The sequence below is a fragment of the Alexandromys fortis genome, unplaced genomic scaffold, assembly GCF_014885135.2.
Source record: "Alexandromys fortis isolate MF-2015 unplaced genomic scaffold, M_Fortis_MF-2015_v1.1 scaffold_66, whole genome shotgun sequence".
Lineage (NCBI taxonomy): Eukaryota > Metazoa > Chordata > Mammalia > Rodentia > Cricetidae > Alexandromys > Alexandromys fortis.
Genome location: NW_026067950.1, coordinates 1,507,831 through 1,526,973, shown reverse-complemented (window position 1 = coordinate 1,526,973; position 19,143 = coordinate 1,507,831). Strand labels below are relative to the sequence as shown.

Sequence of the window (19,143 nt, the reverse complement as noted above, 5' to 3'; positions counted from 1 at the left end):
TTCCCCGTTTTCTTTCTTTCTTTCTTTCTTTCTTTCTTTCTTTCTTTCTTTCTTTCTTTCTTCCTTCCTTCCTTCCTTCCTTCCTTCCTTCCTTCCTTCCTTCCTTCCTTCCTTTCTTTCTTCCTTTCCTCAGCAAACTTATTTTGTAATTGATCGTTGTTGTAAATACCAGTATAAAATTAATTTGGTCTCGTTTCTGAGTCATATATTCTTCTGTAAGGGTAAGTCAGTTTTACTTGTGACCATTTGTGTATTGCTGGTCATTTGAATGCTTTTCTCTTTTAGTTATTACAAGTGAGCATGCTCAGAACAGTTGACTTTCTGAACACTCACTTTCAGTTGTGTTTGCTAAACCTAAGTAGCAAGTATCACTTTTGTTAAAATCTGAGTGCTAGGAGGAATAGTTGTACATCTCTACTAATGGTTGCTCAGTATTCTTGCCGTACTTCTGTCTTATCATGCAGTGGTGTTTCATGGTGTTTTTGATTTGAATTTGTTTGATGATTAATGATGTTAGCTGGGTTTGTATTGTTGTTATTGAGTAAATGATATAGAGTTGTTTGCATTCTGGCTTTTTTTTTTTGTTATGTATCATTGCTAATGTTCTCGCATCATGAGTTTCCTCTTTGCTCTGTCAATGCACCAGAGGGTTGTGTCCCAATAGACCCACTGCAAGTTGAAGATACTGTTGGGGAAAAATGAACTGAGTCCATCTAGCCGCCACACATGGTTCGGCAACCCAGGACACTGTAGGCTTCCATAGACTTCCGGTGTTTCTTCCTGTGGTCCTGGAAGCCAACACCACTACAGGCTTGTTTTGCAGGCTGTTAGAGATCAAAAGACCATGCTTGCAGGTCTTCTATGGTATGTAGGGGAAGCTTTTCTGAAAAACAAAAACAAAAACAAACAACTGCTTTTCATTGTGTGCAGTAAGAATTTTCTCATTAAGTAAGTCATGGTGAGCTTATGGGTTTTGTTACTGTATTATTTTACTTTGGGCTAAAGTAAGAGGTGAATGCTGTGTGTTGATGTTTATATTAAATCTTAAAATATAATGACATGGTTTCTGATTCTTGTGCTAAACTTTATGAAATAATCACTGTAGACCACATAGAAAATGGGGCCTGTTTCAACTATAAATAAAATTTATTTAAATTTTCCTTAATTTGTTTAAAACTCTTGTCTTTGATTAGAAGAATCAAATAAGATCATCTCATTTGAACATGTACGTCATTTTTCCCTCTCATTAGCATTTCTGACTCATTTGCCTCAGACATTATCTGCAGATTTTGTTTGTTTCTCGTTTATAGAAAGGCGGAGGTGCTTTTTAATCCTCTCTCATCAGGACTTCAGAGAAGTTGCTGAGTTAAGATTTGAAATTCGGGAAATCACTGTAGAAAGATCATTTTGAGAATTATCTTGTGTTTTTGTGTTATTAAGCTAATTTTAATTCTGTTTTATAGAACTTTCTTTTAAAATTGATTGTTATTGCTGTATTTGCGTCCAACTCCTAGGTTTAGAATTCAGTAGGAAAGACTTTCAAGTGAAAGGAGTAAGTTGAGGATTTCATTGGATTAAATGAAGTAACATTAATTATCACTTTTCCATGTGGCTGGTGATTCTTCCTGGCCAGCCCCACGTTCATTCTAAAATTAAGCTTTTAAGTGCATGCTGTCTGAAAACGGCAAAGAAGCAGAAATAATGAGATGACATTGGGCCTTTGTTTTGGACTGGACTTTATCTAAGAATATTATTAGTTGCAAGGCACTGGTTGGAGATGGTGTTTGGCATGCTGGCGTGTCAGGGAAGAGGGCGTGATTTTCTGTGAGCCGATCTGCCGAGCATTCCTGTGCTGCCACTGGATAGGCCGCATGTCTTTCACTCCGTAGCTTGTTGTTTGTAGATGGCAAGGGAAATAAGAGCACATTATAGGGTAAGAAGAATGTGTTGCGCTTCTTAACCACAATGTTTTATTTATAAGGAATTGTTTTGACTAATTAATAACAACTCTCACATATGTCATTGCTGATAAGAATGCCATAGTTTGGAGAAAAATATGTTGAGTGTGAGCAGAATTGATTACACCCTGCACTCACTCTGGGATGATGGCGCATTGCATTAGTGAAGCTTAGATGGGCTCAGGGTTTGGAATTAACTTGTAATGACATCATGTTTAGAAGGCTCAGTTGGTTTTAGTACTGCTGAAATACAAACAAAATTAGTTTTAAACTAATTGCTGAAGCTGGGTGGTTGATACCTAGGGATCCATTATAGTATAAAGCCTACTTTTGATTGTGTCTCAAGTTTTTCATTTAAGAAAATTTATAAAAGGAAGCACAGTGTGTTTCCACGTCTTCTGTTCTGGGCTGTCAGCCTGGCACAGGAGAGATGAGATTCAGCAGTAACTCATTTTGGACTTGGAGTCAGTCGGTAATGCTTTCTTCCATACCAAGCCCAGGTTGTTTTCGTCACTGTTTTTGATATGTTCCCTGTTGTTAAAGATGCAGGTTTCACTTACCTTCAGTCTTTATATGTTCAAGAACAGAGAAAGAGTACAGGGTTTTGTCTTTTTTTTAAATTGCTAGTGAAGAGAAACCAAAATAACTCAAACAGGATATGCTGTCAGAACCTTAGCTTTTCCACTTGAGGTGTGTCATTATTGACTGAACATTATTACCATTACAGTGGGAGGAGACACATAAAAGGAAATAGTCCCTATGATGTCAGCTCTTACAGTCAGCGCCCCGCCCCGCCCCCACCCCACTGTTTAAAAAGCTTTCTGCAGGTGGGGGTACTGGTGCTCGCTTGGAATTCTAGCACTCGGGTGGCTGAGGCAGGCAGACTGCTGAGAGTTCAAGGCTAACCTGGTCTACGTGCAGACCTAAGCAAGCAACAACAGATAACAATGACAGAATTCTAGAGTTTAATTTAAAGCAGGAAGCACTGAACCCCAGTGTCCCTTTGAAACCTGCCAGTAGACGGCTGCTGCTGGGGGCTTTCTCCACGCTGTGCTGTTATAGTGATGCTTGGAGTAGAGCAAACAAAGGCAATTATCATCATCTCCAGGGCCAGTTAGTTGCCACATACAAAATATTGGAATTTGATTCATTTGTGTTTTATATATAATAGAGTAAATTTTTGAGAAATGTAGTCCTTATTTTTTTAATACTACCAAAAATCTTACTAATTCTTTGGTCTCACGGAATAACCATTAACTCTTGAGGCAGCTGAGAAAAACTGATGTAATAGAATCAGCAGCAGCTTCTACTGATGAGAGAGAGAGAAAGAGAGAGAGAGAGAGAGAGAGAGAGAGAGAGAGAGAGAGAGAGAGAGAGAGAGAGAATTTTCCAGGAACCAAACAGGTGAAAAGACTTGAACTCCCCAGCAAAGGCTTATAATGTTTGTGGAATGCTTCAGTGGGCAACAAGACTGCAAAGAGACCTTTATCTCACTTACCTAGGCTTCTTCCTGGTAGAAATGGGTAGAGAGCAGGAACACAGCGTGCATTGGTGCCAGTCCTGAGCGGGACCCACTGTGCTGCGCCTCAGGGCTGTCAGACCCGCGCAGCTGCCCAGATCTGCCAGGTGCTCTTGATTGAATCCAGCCAGTGAGATGGAGCCCAGTGAGAAACCACGTGTAGAGCACACCAAGTAAGGCACATTTAGTGCTCACAGAGAGGCAGAGTAGGCACAAAGATAGGCCTGGTCCCCAAGGCTTAGAAAGAGGTCACAGTTGAGTTTGGGTGGCACATACCTCACATCCCAGTGCAGCTAAGGTTGTGTATTCAGGGCTCCACTTGCTTTCCTGGGCTGAACTGTTAAAGGACCTTCCATATCAGGAGAGGCATGGACAAAGCCTGCACTGTTGTGGACAGTGTCTTCTTAATGGAATGCTGCATTTCTGGTACATGCTGTGGGGAAATTTTAGACAACATGGGAGCTTTCTGATGTGGGTGCTGGGAACTGAATCCTGGTTCCCTGTAGGAAGTGCTCTTAACTGCCGAGCAATCTCTCGCTGAAGCTGACCACATGGATAGTAGTGTTTTTGCAAAATGATTTAGCCACTGCAGTGTGAGAATTTCCTCCTCGTCTCTGGTTTCTGAGAGTGGCAGCAGTGTGGTGCTACTGTTCTGCAGCCAGTCTTAATTGATGTCGAGTCATGCACACAGGGTAAATAAAAAGGTTGCAGGCATCCAGTGAGCATTTCCCTTTAATGTGCTCATTAGCGGTGGCAAGCCCAGGTTTTAGCACTGTCAGTCATTCACATTCCACTGCACGAGCCGCTCTGTTCTGCAGGAGCTTCTACGGATGATGACGAGTGGAGGAGCTGAGAGCCTTGCAGCGTGTGCTGAAGCCGCCGAGGACCTCTGAGCAGCCATGCAGGCAGCAGGCTGACTCCTGCTCCGGTCTCCTTTCTGAGGCTACCTCTCCCTCTCCTCCTCCCCAAATGCTTTCACATGCCAGGCTGTCTGTGAACAAGAATACTGTTACTACACATGGGGCGTGAACCGGTCCAGGATCCTCCTGCTTCCAAGCTATTCAGCTCAGCTGACTGTTTCCAAAGTTGAGGGCTTGTTAGGCTTTGAATCTCATAGGTTTTTGGATGAGTGCTTGGGATCATTGTGGAAATTACTTTTGGGACTCACTCTGTGATTGCTGATAGCTGTTGGAAGCTCGCAAGGTCAGTAAAGGAGAACTGGCTTCCAAGGCTGTGGTCTGTGTCATCGGACATGGGGATAGGTTCCTACTGATGTCATGTAACTGTATTAAAACCTTGATATTTTATAATGGAGTATTTCTGTTGCATTATGAGTGGCAGGGCTGCGTCCCCGGCACCCGGCCACCCGCATGGCTAGGTTATGCCCTGAAATAATTACATGGAAACTGTATTTTTTAAAACACTGCCTAGCCCGGCTAGTTCCAGTTTCTTATTGGCTAGCTCTTACATATTGTTCTAACCCATTTCTAATATTCTGTGTAGCCCATGAGGTGGCTTACCAGGGAGGATCTGGAGTGGGAGAATCATGGCGACTCTCTGATTCAGCTTCTTTCTCCCAGCATGCTCTTCTGTTTACTCCACCCACCTATGGGTTGGCCTATCAAGGGGCCTAGGCAGTTTCTTTATTAATAAGAAATCACTCCCACATCATATTTCGAGACATGGGCTTTTATTACAGGTCACTTTGTGACAAGATGGAGCGGTGTGAGAATTCATTAGCCCATCTGTCTTGATTTTTAAATATATTTTAAATTATTTCGTGGTCAGAACTTCACCTTATTACAAGAAAGTGAGTTTTAATGTTATCAGTTACGTATACGGGTCCTCATCATGCTTTGTCAATGTATTTGTGTACTTATTATTGTAGCGCTAGCCCAAACATCCAATTTAAGAAATTTGTTCAGGGACTACGTAGGCTGCTCAGTGATTAAGAGCTGTTATTGCTCAGCCGAGGACCTGTGTTCAGATCCTAGCGCCCACATTGAGCAGCTCACTATTAACCTTCAGTGATAGTTCCAGGGGTTCTGACATCTTCTTCTGACTTCCACAGGAGCCTGCATGCACACGGTGTACATATAGATAAGTAGGCACACACACATATACATAAAAAGGAAATAGATCTGAACAAAAAAACTTGTTTGGAACTCATGGTTAGAGTCTGAAGTCAGTGAATTTGTACCGCACAGTACTGAAGAGTCTATATTCGGGTCAGAGGTTGATGACCAGACATGTGGCTGGCCCTTGGGTCACTTTCTGAAGGCAAGCTCATTAGTCTTTACGTTAGCTTTTGTTGGGAAAGCTCTTATAGTTGAACAATGTGCTTTGCAAAGTTTCTGTATGTGAGAAGATAAAACTGAAGATCTTGAGAATATTAGTTTGTTAATGTTTTGACCATGCAACCATGTAAACGTATGGCAGTGAATTTGACCTCGATGACCACCTGAAGCGATTCACTGTGGTTCCTTGCCAGATTAAAGCCACATGAGTTAAGTTCTGGAAAATCACTTTCAAAGTTGTGAGATTTCGGAAACTTTGAGTATTTAACTGTCCAAACTGTCATCTGTGTCCATTCTGTGTCCACATTGTGTTAAAAAAAAAATGGTTAAGTTTCTCAGTCAGTTAGAATTAAAAGAGACATCTGCTTTTAATTGGCGTTTTATTTTCTTCCAAGTCAGTAAAAATTTGGTAAGACATGAATTATCAAATTCTGCAGTGCTAAGCAGCTTGTCAGTTGTCAGTAAGCGCTACTTCCAGCAGCTGTACAGATGGGAGAAGTTAGGGTGCTGACTCATCTAACAGAGTTCTGACTGCGGGTTTGGGGGGCTAAGGTGATGGAGCCGTGGCCGCTCTGCTGTGTCAGCTCCAGACCGTGAGTCCCTGGCAGGTCGCTTGCAGAGTGAGTGTTCTAGGATTAGGGTAATCGTTTACACGAGGCATCTTCTGCTTCTGCTTCTGCACTTAATTGCTTGTTACTAAATGTGCAGTTAAATTCCTTGTGGTAAAAGGTTGAGCCATGTGGAAGTGAGCTTCAAGTTCTGTTCTGATATACATGGCCTTCCTGTGTTGAGGAGGCACTGTCTGACTTCTGGAATGGGAAGGTTTACATGGCCCCTGCTGGAAAAGAAAATGGTTATTTCTGTTTTTACCACATACACACATCAAATGTAAGGATAAAGGACTCGGTTCCCTTGAGACTCCAGACACTTTTTAGAACTGAGAAAGACTGAAAATATTGCTGTCATATGGATTACATTCTTGTTTTCTAGTTATCAAAACGAGTACATAACAAAAAAAAGCCTCTTTAAAGTCTTTGAAAATTCACCTGGGAAAGAGCCATTATAACTCTCCTACTTGTTGGTATGAGACTGGAGTTTCCCTTTCCATGATGAATGGTGTTATGTGTTTGGGGGTAGAGTCATGTTTTAAAGGTGGTTCTCTTTTATCAAGTTTTTTTTCCGATTAGTCTTTCGGTATTAATGGACTTCAGTTAAAGTGGGATTTTTTTCTTTTCTGTGTGTGTGAATACCCTATGAGTAGGCTATGTAATTATACACTTTGCCACCAGGAATCTTATTCTGTTATGTAATTTGGTTGCAGAAATCTGTGCCAGCTGGGTAGTGGTGATGGTGCACACCTCTAATCCCAGAACTCGGGAGGCAGAGGCAGCCTGGTCTACAAAGTGAGTTCCAGGACAGCCAGAGACCTTGACTCAAAAAACAAACAAACAAAACAAAAACCAAAAAACAAACAAAGAACAAAAACAAACTGTGCTATCTGTTTAATAGAGGTAGTAGGGGTTTTATTTTAGCTTATTTATTTTAGTGTTAAAAAAAGGTGGGTGCTTGGCCAATAAACCCAATATTGGATGTGTGATTAGGAAGCCGCATATTAAATATAAGGGCCAAGTTGAGTTGTTTTTACACAGTTAGGAACACAAGTGAAATATACTAAATTTAGACCTTGTAGTTAAACTGTACAGAACACGTTTCCATGTCGTTCCAGTACTTGGTAATGTTAAGGCTCATTGCCCCTGTCCATTTTTCAAATGGGTGTGCTTCTCAATACATAAGGACTTAATTTACTCCCTGCCAACAGGCCCCAAGGGGATTTTAATAATGGCGGCTGTGGACTATGGACTTGTGCCTCAGTGCTGGCTGCAGCTGCTGACGCTGTGAGCACCAAGCGGGAGGAGGGGGTTCTCATGACAATTCTGTACTAGCGCTGGGGTGGGTGGCTTTGTTTTGGACCCAGAGTATCTTTTATCTAAGACATTTTTTTTTCTTTGAACCATATTTTAATGCTTCTTTATTAAAAATAATTTATATACAAAGCCATATTTCTTTTAATTTAAACTTGTTTTTGTGTAAGTTTATTAAACTTGTTTTTGTATATTATATGAATATATAATAAAATTAATAAAATTATATGTTTGTACCTTAAGAGCCCTATTACATTAGTTACTACTTCTGTTGATAGGTTTGGTTTTATAAGTAAATCCAGTCTATATGCTTATGACTAATACTAGTGAAATATGTATTCTCTGGAGTCAGGTGCTCACAATGATTTCTATACCTGCCTTCCATGGTACTGTGCTCTCACTTGAGAAGCAGGTGGCAGCTGCGTTTCTCTAAGAAGATGGAAACTCGTGGTTGGTATTTGAGTTTCCACGCAAGTGGCCATTCTGACTGCACTTTTGGTCTTGTAGGGCATTGAGGGCCTACTGTCCTGGGTTGCTAATAATTCCTGTGGTTTCATGGTTTCAACTCAGTTTAGTCAGGAATATTTGACTTTCTACTTTGATTTGTGCTTTCTTTACCTTGTTTTGCACGTAATTCCAGTTATTAAATTGCCGTGTTTTCTTCCTTCTGTCATCTTGACCCTGCAATGATCTACTGGGTTAGGATCACTGCCTGACCTGAGACAGTGTGGTTTGCATGAAAATGGCCCTCAACAGGCCCACTGGGAGTGGCACTGTTAGAAGGTGTGGCCTTGATGAAGGAAATGTGTCACTGAGGGTGGGCTTTGAGGTTTCAGAAGCCAGCCCCGCTGCCTGCTGATCCAGACGCAGAACTCTCAGCTACTTCTCCAGCACCATGACTGCCTGAGTACCACTATGCTTCCCACTTTGATGATAATTTACGGAACCTATGAACCTACAAGGCAGCCCCAGTTAAATGCTGTAGTCATGGTGTCTCTTCACAGCAATAGAAACCCTAAGACAGACCAATGATCTCTAGCAGGGGCTTGCCAATAGTGTGTATGTGTGTGTGTGTGTGTGTGTGTGTGTGTGTGTGTGTGTATACATGTGGATATGTGTGTGAAGTGAGGATTAGGATAGGGCAGAGTTAGAGTGGACAGCAGTGATGAAGAAGGTTGGAGATGGGTCAGTGATGATGGAGAAGGTTGGGGATGGGTCAGTGATGATGGAGAAGGTTGGGGATGGGTCAGTGGAGATGGAGAAGGTTGGGGATGGGTCAGTGGAGATGGAGAAGGTTGGGGATGGGTCAGTGGAAACAGAGAAGTTTGGAGACAAGGATAGCTCGGCTTGAGGAAAGCTCTGGAAAGAGAACAGTCAGATGTTAGTAGACATTAGCATCCATGTTATGGTCTTTCCTTTTCTTTAACAAAGAAGCTCACTATGTAGCCCTGGCTGGCCTGGAACATACTGTGCACACCAGGCTGTCTTTGTATTTGATGGGGCTGGAATTCAGGCAGGTGCCACAACTGCTGCTCATAATGATGACACTTTCTTTTATGCAAGGATGAAGATGTTTGATATGAAGAGTCTCTTGACCTGGGCAGTGAGAGGAATGGGCACCATCTGACATGGTTTTGAAAGGCTAGGTCATGGTAATGTCTAAAGTACTTTGTTGAGATTAGTATTTACCCTTACTAGTAGTTGATAGAACATAATGTTCACTTAAGTAGATATGAAACCTACTTGTTTTTTCGTTATTCATAAGGCTCAATTTTAATAAAGGGAGAAGATTGCTTTCTAGAATCTTGTTCAAGCAGAAGGTTAGTATAGCGGAGGTATGTGTGTGAGTGAATGTGTGTGAGTATGTGTGAGATAGATGATAGATATATAGGTGATAGATAGATAGATGATAGATAGGTAGATAGATGATAGATATATAGGTGATAGATAGATGAAAGATAGATAGATGATAGATAGATAGATGATAGATAGATAGATAGATAGATAGATAGATAGATAGATAGATAGACAGACTATGCCATGGTGTATATGTTGAGATCAGAAGACATTTGGAGTTACTTCCTTTTATCCCCTTTAAGTGGGTTCAGGGATCAAATTTAGGTCATCAGGCATATATGGCAAGTTCTTTAATGAACTAAACCATCTACTTATTTGTACCTTTTGAGAAAGAGAAATCCCAGATGATCTGAACATAGTAAATTATAACAATACTTAATATTAATTGAAGGGATAACTTCTTAGAAGTTAGTGTTTAGGAAATTTGTGTCTGGGAAAGGATCGTCTTTGTCTTGTATCTGTACAGTTGATAGTTGAACTTGGAAGATGGTGGGTTCACACAGAAGAGAGACTATCACATACAGCTTGAGTTGAGTTAGCTAACAAAATTTCCACCCACTTTTGTTTTATTTTTTATGCCATTACTGATTTTTTCACAGGGCTTCCTAACTCCAGTACCACACTCAAGCTTCATGGTCACTTATTCTTTGTACATTGTCTTCTTGTAGGTTTGTGTACTGAACAAGGGCAATGATGTATCTGTGTTCCTCCCTCCCTCCCTCCCTCCCTCTCTTTCTTTTGTGTGTGTGTGTTTGTGCATGCACTCAATTGTGTGTGATCAAATCACTAGGATTAGCATGGCCCTGGCATGAATAAGTCCTTGGCTGCTCTTGGTTGATGAATGGGTGAGTGAGTGGTGATATTGAAGAAGTCTAAAGTTGAAATCTCATTATTGAAGCCCTTGATAAAGAGAGAGGAGGTCCTTAGAAGTGAGCAATAGTTGTATGTTGCCCCTTCCTCTTCCCCTGGAAAACGGTTTTCATATTGTGGGACTGTGTTTTGCTTTTATACTTAAGACCTTTGTTTGTGTTCTCATGCTTCTTTTACAAATCCTGTCTGTCTTTTCTTCCTAAAATGTCATCTCTTTTTGTCAAGTGATTCTTGATTTTCTGTTGGCCATATCTGGTATTTAATTTCTAGTGTTCTGACTACCCTTTACCCTGAGTTTTTATTGGCTGCTATGCACATTGTTCTATTAGGTTATGAACTCTTTGTGTGAAAGTCATTTCTGTCCAAGCCACAGAGTGTTCATAATGCAAAAGGACACCAACCTGGTGGGATGCCGGGTAACAGGTGTGTCTAAATCTGGGCAGGGCACACAGGGCCACCTGATGTTTGCTAGCTTCCCTGTGATCAGCTCATGGTCTTTAGCTTCTTGCATAATTGCTTGCCACTCTACCAGTTGCCAAACAGGTTATGTGGTATGAGAAGGTGGCAAAGTCAGAGATAAGAACATTGATTTGTGGCTGTGTTTTGGTCTCTGTCATTTAGTCAGGTTAGTGGACCATGGTAGCTATTTCATCCCATAGATTGTCCTTTTCTTGCTGGGTTGAGTGGAGGCCATCACCGGTGCTGCTATTTTACCTCCCTTCCTTTTTATCTAAGATGGAATATCAGAGATTTCTTTAGATGAATCATTACTATGATTTTAGAGTAAACTTCATGCCAATTAGAATCTGATGAATGAAATACTATCTCTGGAGAATGGCTTTAGGGCAAAACCAGCCTCAGAACAGCCCCATGTATATAAATACAAAGCTGGATCTAGTGGCACACCTTTTATAATACCCCCACCCTGTGCTCCTGGGAGGAAAATGCAGAAAGATCAGTAGTTCAAGGTCATCTTCAGTTTCACGGCAAATGTGAGACCAAAGAGAGCCTACCTCAACAGCAGTCACTAAATAAATATCATAGTTCTTGTTAGTAGCATTATAACCCCCTAACTTAAAGTAAATTTCCCATCTCACAGATTATCTCAGCCTCGATCATGCTTCTATGTCTCTTATTATTTTGGCATCTTTGTTACTGAACAGAATAAAGAATGAAAGTATCGTCTAGTGCATTCTATCATTGAGGAATTACCATGCTGTTGCCCAGGGCAGTTGATTACAAAGCAGGATCTCTCCCAGTTTAACATTCTACGCAACATCCAAAGCAAGCATGTCGTCGGGCTGTACCACAGCTGCAGCTCAGCAGTTGTGCAGCAAGAGGAACGCTCTTACCATGGCTTGAGAATGAACGCACGCTTACACCCATGATCTCTTTTTCCATCCAGCAGTGGCATTGGAAACTTGAAGTGTTTTGGAAAGTAGTAAGTTAAGCAAGGTGTGTGGAGGAAAAGTGATATGGAACAAATTTAAAAGAAATTTAGAAATATTTTCAAAGGAACCAGAAAGCATAAACAGCAGAGACTAGAATAGACTTTTTGAAAGCTGTAAAGTGGAATTTGATATCTGAAGTCTGGACTGACAACCCAAAGGTCTCTCATTTGTCTCCTGGGCCCTGGCCTCTCTGCCTGGCCCTCAGCTCCTGATATTAATGTGACGAACACCCTTGCCTACATCTCTTATGCAATCAAAGTGCTGCCAGATCATGGTTTTTGTAAAATTGCTTACTCAAATTCATAGCTTTAAGTTACATTCTAAAATTAAACTAGAAAAAATATTTTTTTTACTAAATAGCAACAATAATTTCTGTATTCCTGAGGCAGTAAAAATAATTCAACCAAGGAAATCTGAAAAATCTCATTTTAAATATTGAAACTGTAGAACAATGCCTGTTTTCTATGAGGTATGAAAGGAAGAAATGACAATTTCAAACTCAGTAATTCCTAGAACCAGTCTGCATGAGAAGTAGCTTAGCATCACATATGGGTATTAAGTGTGAAGCCTTTCACTTCTGTTTCCTCATTTGCATTTCTAATTATATATCAAATTAAGGCTTTATCACTATCACACTATAGAATGAAAGTAACATAATTTCTTAAAATTGCCAGGTAGATATATGATACAATGAATCATTTCATCTGATGTTGGAGTGTGATTGTCAATTGTGAATAGGTATGACCCCCAAGACTCACGTGTTTGGATGTGTGGCCCATAGGGAGTGTCATATTAGGAGGTGTGGCCTTGTTAGAGTAGGTGTGGCCTGGTTGGAGGAAGTGTGTCACTGTGGAGTGGGCCTTGAGGTCTCATATGCTCAAGCATCTCCCAATGTGGTACCCAGTCTCCTGCTGCCTGCGGATCAAGACGTAGAACTCTCAGCTCCTTCTCCAGCAGTATGTCTGTATGTATGTCCCACCATGATGATAACGAACTAACCTTCTGAAACTGTAAGCCAGCCCCAATGAAACATTTTCCTTTGTAAGAGTTGCCATGGCCACGGTGTCTCTTCACATCAATAGAAACCCTAACTAAGACACCAGTATTTATGGATATATTGTCTATAGTGCTCCAATATTAAACTGGAATCCTTTTCAAAGATGAAGGTAAAAAAAATCACCCCACAGTCTGATGTTTTGTTAATTCTAACTTTCTTTATTTCTTGGTAAACCAGCCCCTGGGGCTTCTCTAGGTATCGTCTCGGTTGTTTCTCTTAGATTCTTGCTAATCAAGCAGTTTCTCATGACAGAGGAGGTCTGTGGAAGTAATCTTAGAGACCTTACTGTTTTCTCACATGGCACCTCCGTCTCAGGGAAGAGGAAACATTTCATTCCCGTCCCTAAGCACTAGGAGCACCGTACATCTCTCACCTGGAAATGTTACTGTGGTTATGTTTTCCATGGAGGAAAAATTCACAGCCCCACTCAGGTTTATGCTGAGTCCTAGCATTTCAGCATCCTGATGTGCCAAGTGTAGGCTGGTGAGGTTGAACCACAGAGCCTCTGTCTTTCTTCTTCCCTGAAGAAAGTGCTAAGTAGAGAAATGAAGATAAGGAAGCAGATACGTATAAAGGAGATGACGAAAATCTTTGACAAGTGGTAGAATAATTCCAGTTTAACTGTGAAGATGGTAGTTTGAATTTAAAAATATATTTCTCCATAATTTTAAGTCCCAAAGTAAAAATACTCAGAAATTCAGAGTTTGTTTAAATGCTTGTTTTAAATTAAAATAAAACATACTGAGAGTCTCTTGTTTTTTCTAAGCATCTTTCTTAAAACTTCAAAACATTCAATAAAGTGAATGTAATGGTTTTCTGACTTAATATTAGCTGGAAAATAGCACTGGAACCTGTTTCATTGCCAAGTACTAGGAGTGGAGTGTTCCCTTGCTGCCGCATGCCCTCCCACCATGTGTGAAGACCGTGGAGTAGAGTTAACTGTATTCCTCAACATGAGCGGGGCCAGGAGTCTGACTGCTGCCAGTGGCTGAAGTGGTGAAAGCGAAAGCTGCCATGCTTCTTTCCCCTTAGCTAAACACTCTGCGCAGCCATCATCTGGAAGTAATATTTCTCTTTGAGCACATCGTGCCAAGTAGACACTTAATACAGAAAATACATTAGACTAAATGAAATCCAGATCCCACCAATACTGACAGAGAAAGAAGACCCGGCTTCCTTTACTTGCACTGTTAACATACAGTATTACGTAATCAAAATGCAGTTGGTAAGGATGCCATGAGGTTTCAGCAGAACGTACAGTTAGGTAGCATCCCAAACAATTTCAGAAAATCTGAGCCTTTATTTTGACTTAGAATTTTAAAATAGTGTTTGCCTTGCCACAGCAGTGGAGCTTCATTCTCATCAGTGCTGGGAGAGTTAACTGGGGTTCGTCTTTGATGGTTCTAGTCATGTTCGTCACCCTGCAGACACCTAGAGCCACTCTGCTGGAGTGGCCTCCTCCCTCACAGGACTGGTACTGTTCCATCACAAGCTGTTCCCTAGGAATGTCCCTCCCTTCTGCTTGCTTAAGTGTTTGGCTTACCTTTTATTTGCAATGATTATTTGAGAAAGGACACAGAGTTCAGGCTGAAAACCGTTACTAAGTAGACCTCAACAAACCTGCCTTCTCTCTCTTGCACAATGCTCAACATTGCCTAGAATTCTTTCATGGTATGAAACTGAATTGTTCATTTGCTTTTCAGTTAAATGTAAACAACAACAAAAACAAAACCAATCAGAAACAAAACTCACCTCACAGTGTGGTGGTTTAGAAGGAGGCTGGAAGAGTATACGCAACACTTTCAGGGTCAGCCTGGTCTAGATGTGAGTCTAGATGATCCAGGGCTACAAACCCAAAACTGCAGCCCCTATCAGACCATCTCCCCAAAATCTGAGTAACACTGCAGAGAAGTACCAGAAGTACCTTACTGAAAACAGAAAACTCTTTGCATCCCATAACAAATCTCTTTGCAGCACACTTTGAGCACAACAACATGCTATGACCAGACTTAACATGCAGCTCTCTGCACTCAGCCTGCCGCGTGGTAGTTTGCTGCATGAGAATACAGTGGGAGCAGCAACAGGGAGAGGAGGAAAGGTTGGTGGCCAAGTGCATTCCCAGCTTGCAGCACAGGGAGCAAGGGTACCATTTGTCAGTCCAGAGAATGAACGCAGTGACAGCAGCTCATCAGAGTTCAGTATGCAATGAGAGGATGCTTTGGCTGAAAGCTTTTGTGTTGTACATATGTGTCTGTGTGGGGAGTGTGTATGTGTATGTGTGTGTGTGTGTGTGTGTGTGTGTGTGTGTATGTGTGTGATGTACCTTGTGTTTGATTTCTGAGACAAGGCCTCACTGGGTCGCCTTGCTCTCCTGGAAGGCTTTATGTAGACTAGCCTGTCCTGCCTCCCGAGTGCTGGGGTTAAAGTTGTCAGGGCATGGGTTATCATGACAGACTTTAGTCCTTTTTTTTTTTTTTTTTTTTTTTGAGTTAGGGGGCCTTATGACAGGGTTTCTCTGTGTAGCCCTGACTGTCCTGGAACTCACTCTGTAGACCAGGCTGGCCTTGAACTCACAGAGATCCGCCTGCCTCTGCTTCCTGAGTCCTGGGATTAGAGGTGTGCGCCAGCACATCTAGCAGACTCCATCATTTTTTTTTTTAATTTAAAATTGAATCTTTTTAGGATATTTTCTATATGGGAACACTGTATTTATATCATTTCCACCACCTCTCTTCTAACTCCTTAAGCTTCCTGTCCCCCACAACTCCCTCTCATGACTTCCTGTCCTATAATCAGTATTGTTTTATACACCCCCACCGGGTCCAATTTGTGTTGCTTTTATGAACATAAATTTAAGGCTATCTACTTAGGCCTGAGCAACCTGTCAGGTGCTCATTCCTAAAGAAAAATTATTCTTACTTCCTCAGCATGGAGGGACGCCGGTAGCTCTTCATTCATGGATACGGTCTTGTTGGTTCCCTCCATCCGTGTTGGCACGTTGACTAGCATGGCCTTTGAACAGGGTCGGCCAGGCAACTGTAACTGGGAATTTGTGGGTGTAACAGCTTTGTAATATCCAGAGACACTGTCTCACAGGAGCTGTCCTGTTCCCTGGCTCTTAGTTCTTCCCTTCTGTGTTGTTCGCTGAACTTTGGGTATAGAAGTGTTGTTATGGATGTCCCTTTGGGGCTGGGGACTCCATTGTCACTCCCATTTCTACCCTCTGACTGTAATGGTTCTATAACAGCATCTGTGTGCTGCCGGAAGATGCTTCTTTAATGAGATTTGATAGTTGTAGCTATCTAGAAAGCACATGGATGAGGCTTCCTGATTGGCTGGTCATGGAAAGGGCAGCCCGCCTGGTTCATTCATTCATCCCTTTATTTACCCACTTGTTTATTTATTTGAAGAAATCACACCATTCTCTCTGGTCAGAAACTTGAGACTTTGGAACAAAGTATTCCATCATTTTCCATTCACCAATCAATCTTCTCCCAACATCCTCCATCCTCTCCTTTGTCTGTCTGTCTTCCTATCTACCTATCTGTCTATTTATTTATTTTTGAATATAGCATTAAGGGAGTCAGGAGTCTGGGATGATGTTTTCTTTCATTATATTGAATTCTGACCTACAGAGTACTTTTAAAACACGTTGGCAAAAAGGAAGTTGCCTCACTCAAACCTTTGTCTGGGAACTCACCTGGTGTTCTTCCTTACAGGCCATTTCTCTGTGTGTGTGAGATAAAGAATAGTCACTAAATACTTGATGTGAGCATTTTGGGGGGTAATTTTGCTTTTTGGAGGAAGTCATTTTCTTTAAATTAGAATGCATCTGGAGAGACTGGTTAATCAGTGGTCCAGGTTGCCAGGCAGCTGTTAATCACAAGTCTTGCTCTATAATCATAACGTATTTTGGATATTCTCATTTGTATTATCTCTTAAGCTCTTTGTGTGGGCATTCTGATTACTTGATTGCATCTGCCAGGCTCAGTGGTTTTTAAAGCAGCGTTGATGATAAAATCATGCAGCTTAGCAGGTAAAATGAGAATCTGAAAAGACGATTGTTGGTTGAAGTACGATTGTTGCCTGTTGCCTTCACATCCTGTCCAGCAAGTTGCAGCTTGGGATGCAGACGTGCTTCTATTACTGCCCTGATGCCTGTGGCTTCCTCATCCTGGTGGAGACACAGGTTACAGCAGGTAGAGGTCGCCTCCCTTCTTCCACAGAGCAGTTTCATTTTCATCTGTTTCCCCTCAAAGAAGGTTCTGCTAAAGCCAGATAAAAACATGGATGGAACTGTATTTCGTGAGAATCTGGTATGGCCAAAGAGACCTCTCATATGGGATTCTACAGTGTCTAACACCGTGGTTGTAGGGATTGGGTTCCAGTGTAGAATTCTACAGTGTCTAACACCGTGGTTGTAGGGATTGGGTTCCAGTGTAGAATTCTACAGTGTCTAACACCGTGGTTGTAGGGATTGGGTTCCAGTGTAGAATTCTACAGTGTCTAACACCGTGGTTGTAGGGATTGGGTTCCAGTGTAGAATTCTACAGTGTCTAACACCTTGGTTGTAGGGATTGGGTTCCAGTGTAGAATTCTACAGTGTCTAACACCGTGGTTGTAGGGATTGGGTTTCGGTGTTGCTGGCATCAGGCCCTAGCTGTCCTACTGTCCCAGGTTTTCTTTTTGTCAGCTCCTGAGTAGTGGACTCTCAGTTTAGTGCTTTATACAAATACTGATGGAGTTCAGGTCTCGTTACACCCAAATATGACATCTTTGATATTAGAAGGGGAAGGAATTTGATCCACCAGCAGAACAGAAGATCTCTCTGGCCTTCTCCCACCTTCTCCTGTGAAGTAGCTCATAAAACCTTAGAGGATTTTCTTAGCTTTTCATGACTAAGTCAGAAGCTCTTTACATGAGACATGCTAGAGACTGAGGGGCCTGGGCAGGCTTCCTTAAGTCTCTCCCAGTTGGAGCTCTGACACAGCACGCTCCTGTTCTACCCAGCCATTGTTCACAACTGACCATTCTTCATCAGCAAACCTCTGGAAGAACCCCTCAAAATTTTTTACGTACTGAGGTGTGTACACTTCAGTGATAGAACTTCTCCACAGCAGATCTAGGGCCCTGTGTTCTATCCCCAGCACCCAAACTCACTGATGACTCCCTCAAACCAAACAGCATAGCTGTTTCTTTGACTTGCGATTCTTTATGAAGCCCCTTGTGTGTCCTAGGCAGCACGGGCTGCATACATCCGCATGCTTTCTGTTGTCAGTTTGTCCTTCCGAGTCAGTGTAAGCTTAGGAAGGAGGAGGAGGGGTCCCTTCCTTTCATCATTTTATTTACTCCAGCCAGACTGGCGAGGCACTTGCTCCCCCATAGCCACCCCCAAAATGAACTCAAATTGAATTTTCTTTTCTTCTCTCTGTTTTTGACAGGAGGAAAAACAATTACTCATTTTGATTTTAAAGACATTAGTTTTTCAATACATTTTCTCTGAATAATTTCAATTGTATTTTATTTCTATTCTGCGATAAGGTCTCACTGTGTAGTCCAGGCTGGTCTTAAATTTGAGTTCCTCCTGCTTCAACTTCCCAAGTGCTGGCTTAACAGTGTGTGCTACCGTAGCCCAGCTTCCGTGGCAGTTTTAATTTCCTCCTCTGTCTGATAGTTTGAACAATTTGTATCCCAGCGGGGCCTAAGTTTCCCCCTGAATATGTGTGCTGGGTTATCTCATGTCGTACACGTCTAATCTCTCAGATATGTGTCTTTCCACAAGACCCTTTCATTAATGATCCTTTATGCTTCCATTTTCTGTTCTGGGTGGCTTTAATTTTCCTTGGCTATTGTGGGAGGGCAGTCCAAGCTACACACAGCTATAATTACTTGCTTTGGTTATTCATCTGCTTTGCCCCTCCTTGGGGTTAGCTTCATTCTATGCTTTTTTTTCTTTTCCAAGAAAGGGTTTCTCTGTGTCATCCAGCCTGGAACTCACTCTGTAGACCAGGATGATCTTGAACTCACAGAGGTCTGTCTGCTTCTAAGTGCTGGTACTAAGTGCTTGCACCAACACATCTGGTTAGCTTTATTTCTTGATCCCATGACCTCATCCTTTATTTCAGCAAACTCTTCTCTTTTTCTAGCCTGTGCTCTAAGTACCTAGCTCTTTGTTTTATCTCTAATCACAGTTTCCTCCATTAGCGCCTTTT

At 41.8% G+C, this 19,143-nt stretch overlaps 1 protein-coding gene across 2 annotated transcripts in view; it reads left to right on the top strand.

The window, feature by feature from the left end:
• Pcca (propionyl-CoA carboxylase subunit alpha) overlaps nucleotides 1-19,143 on the top strand; it is a 272,275-nt gene that overhangs the window by 54,571 nt on the left and 198,561 nt on the right. The window lies entirely within an intron of this gene.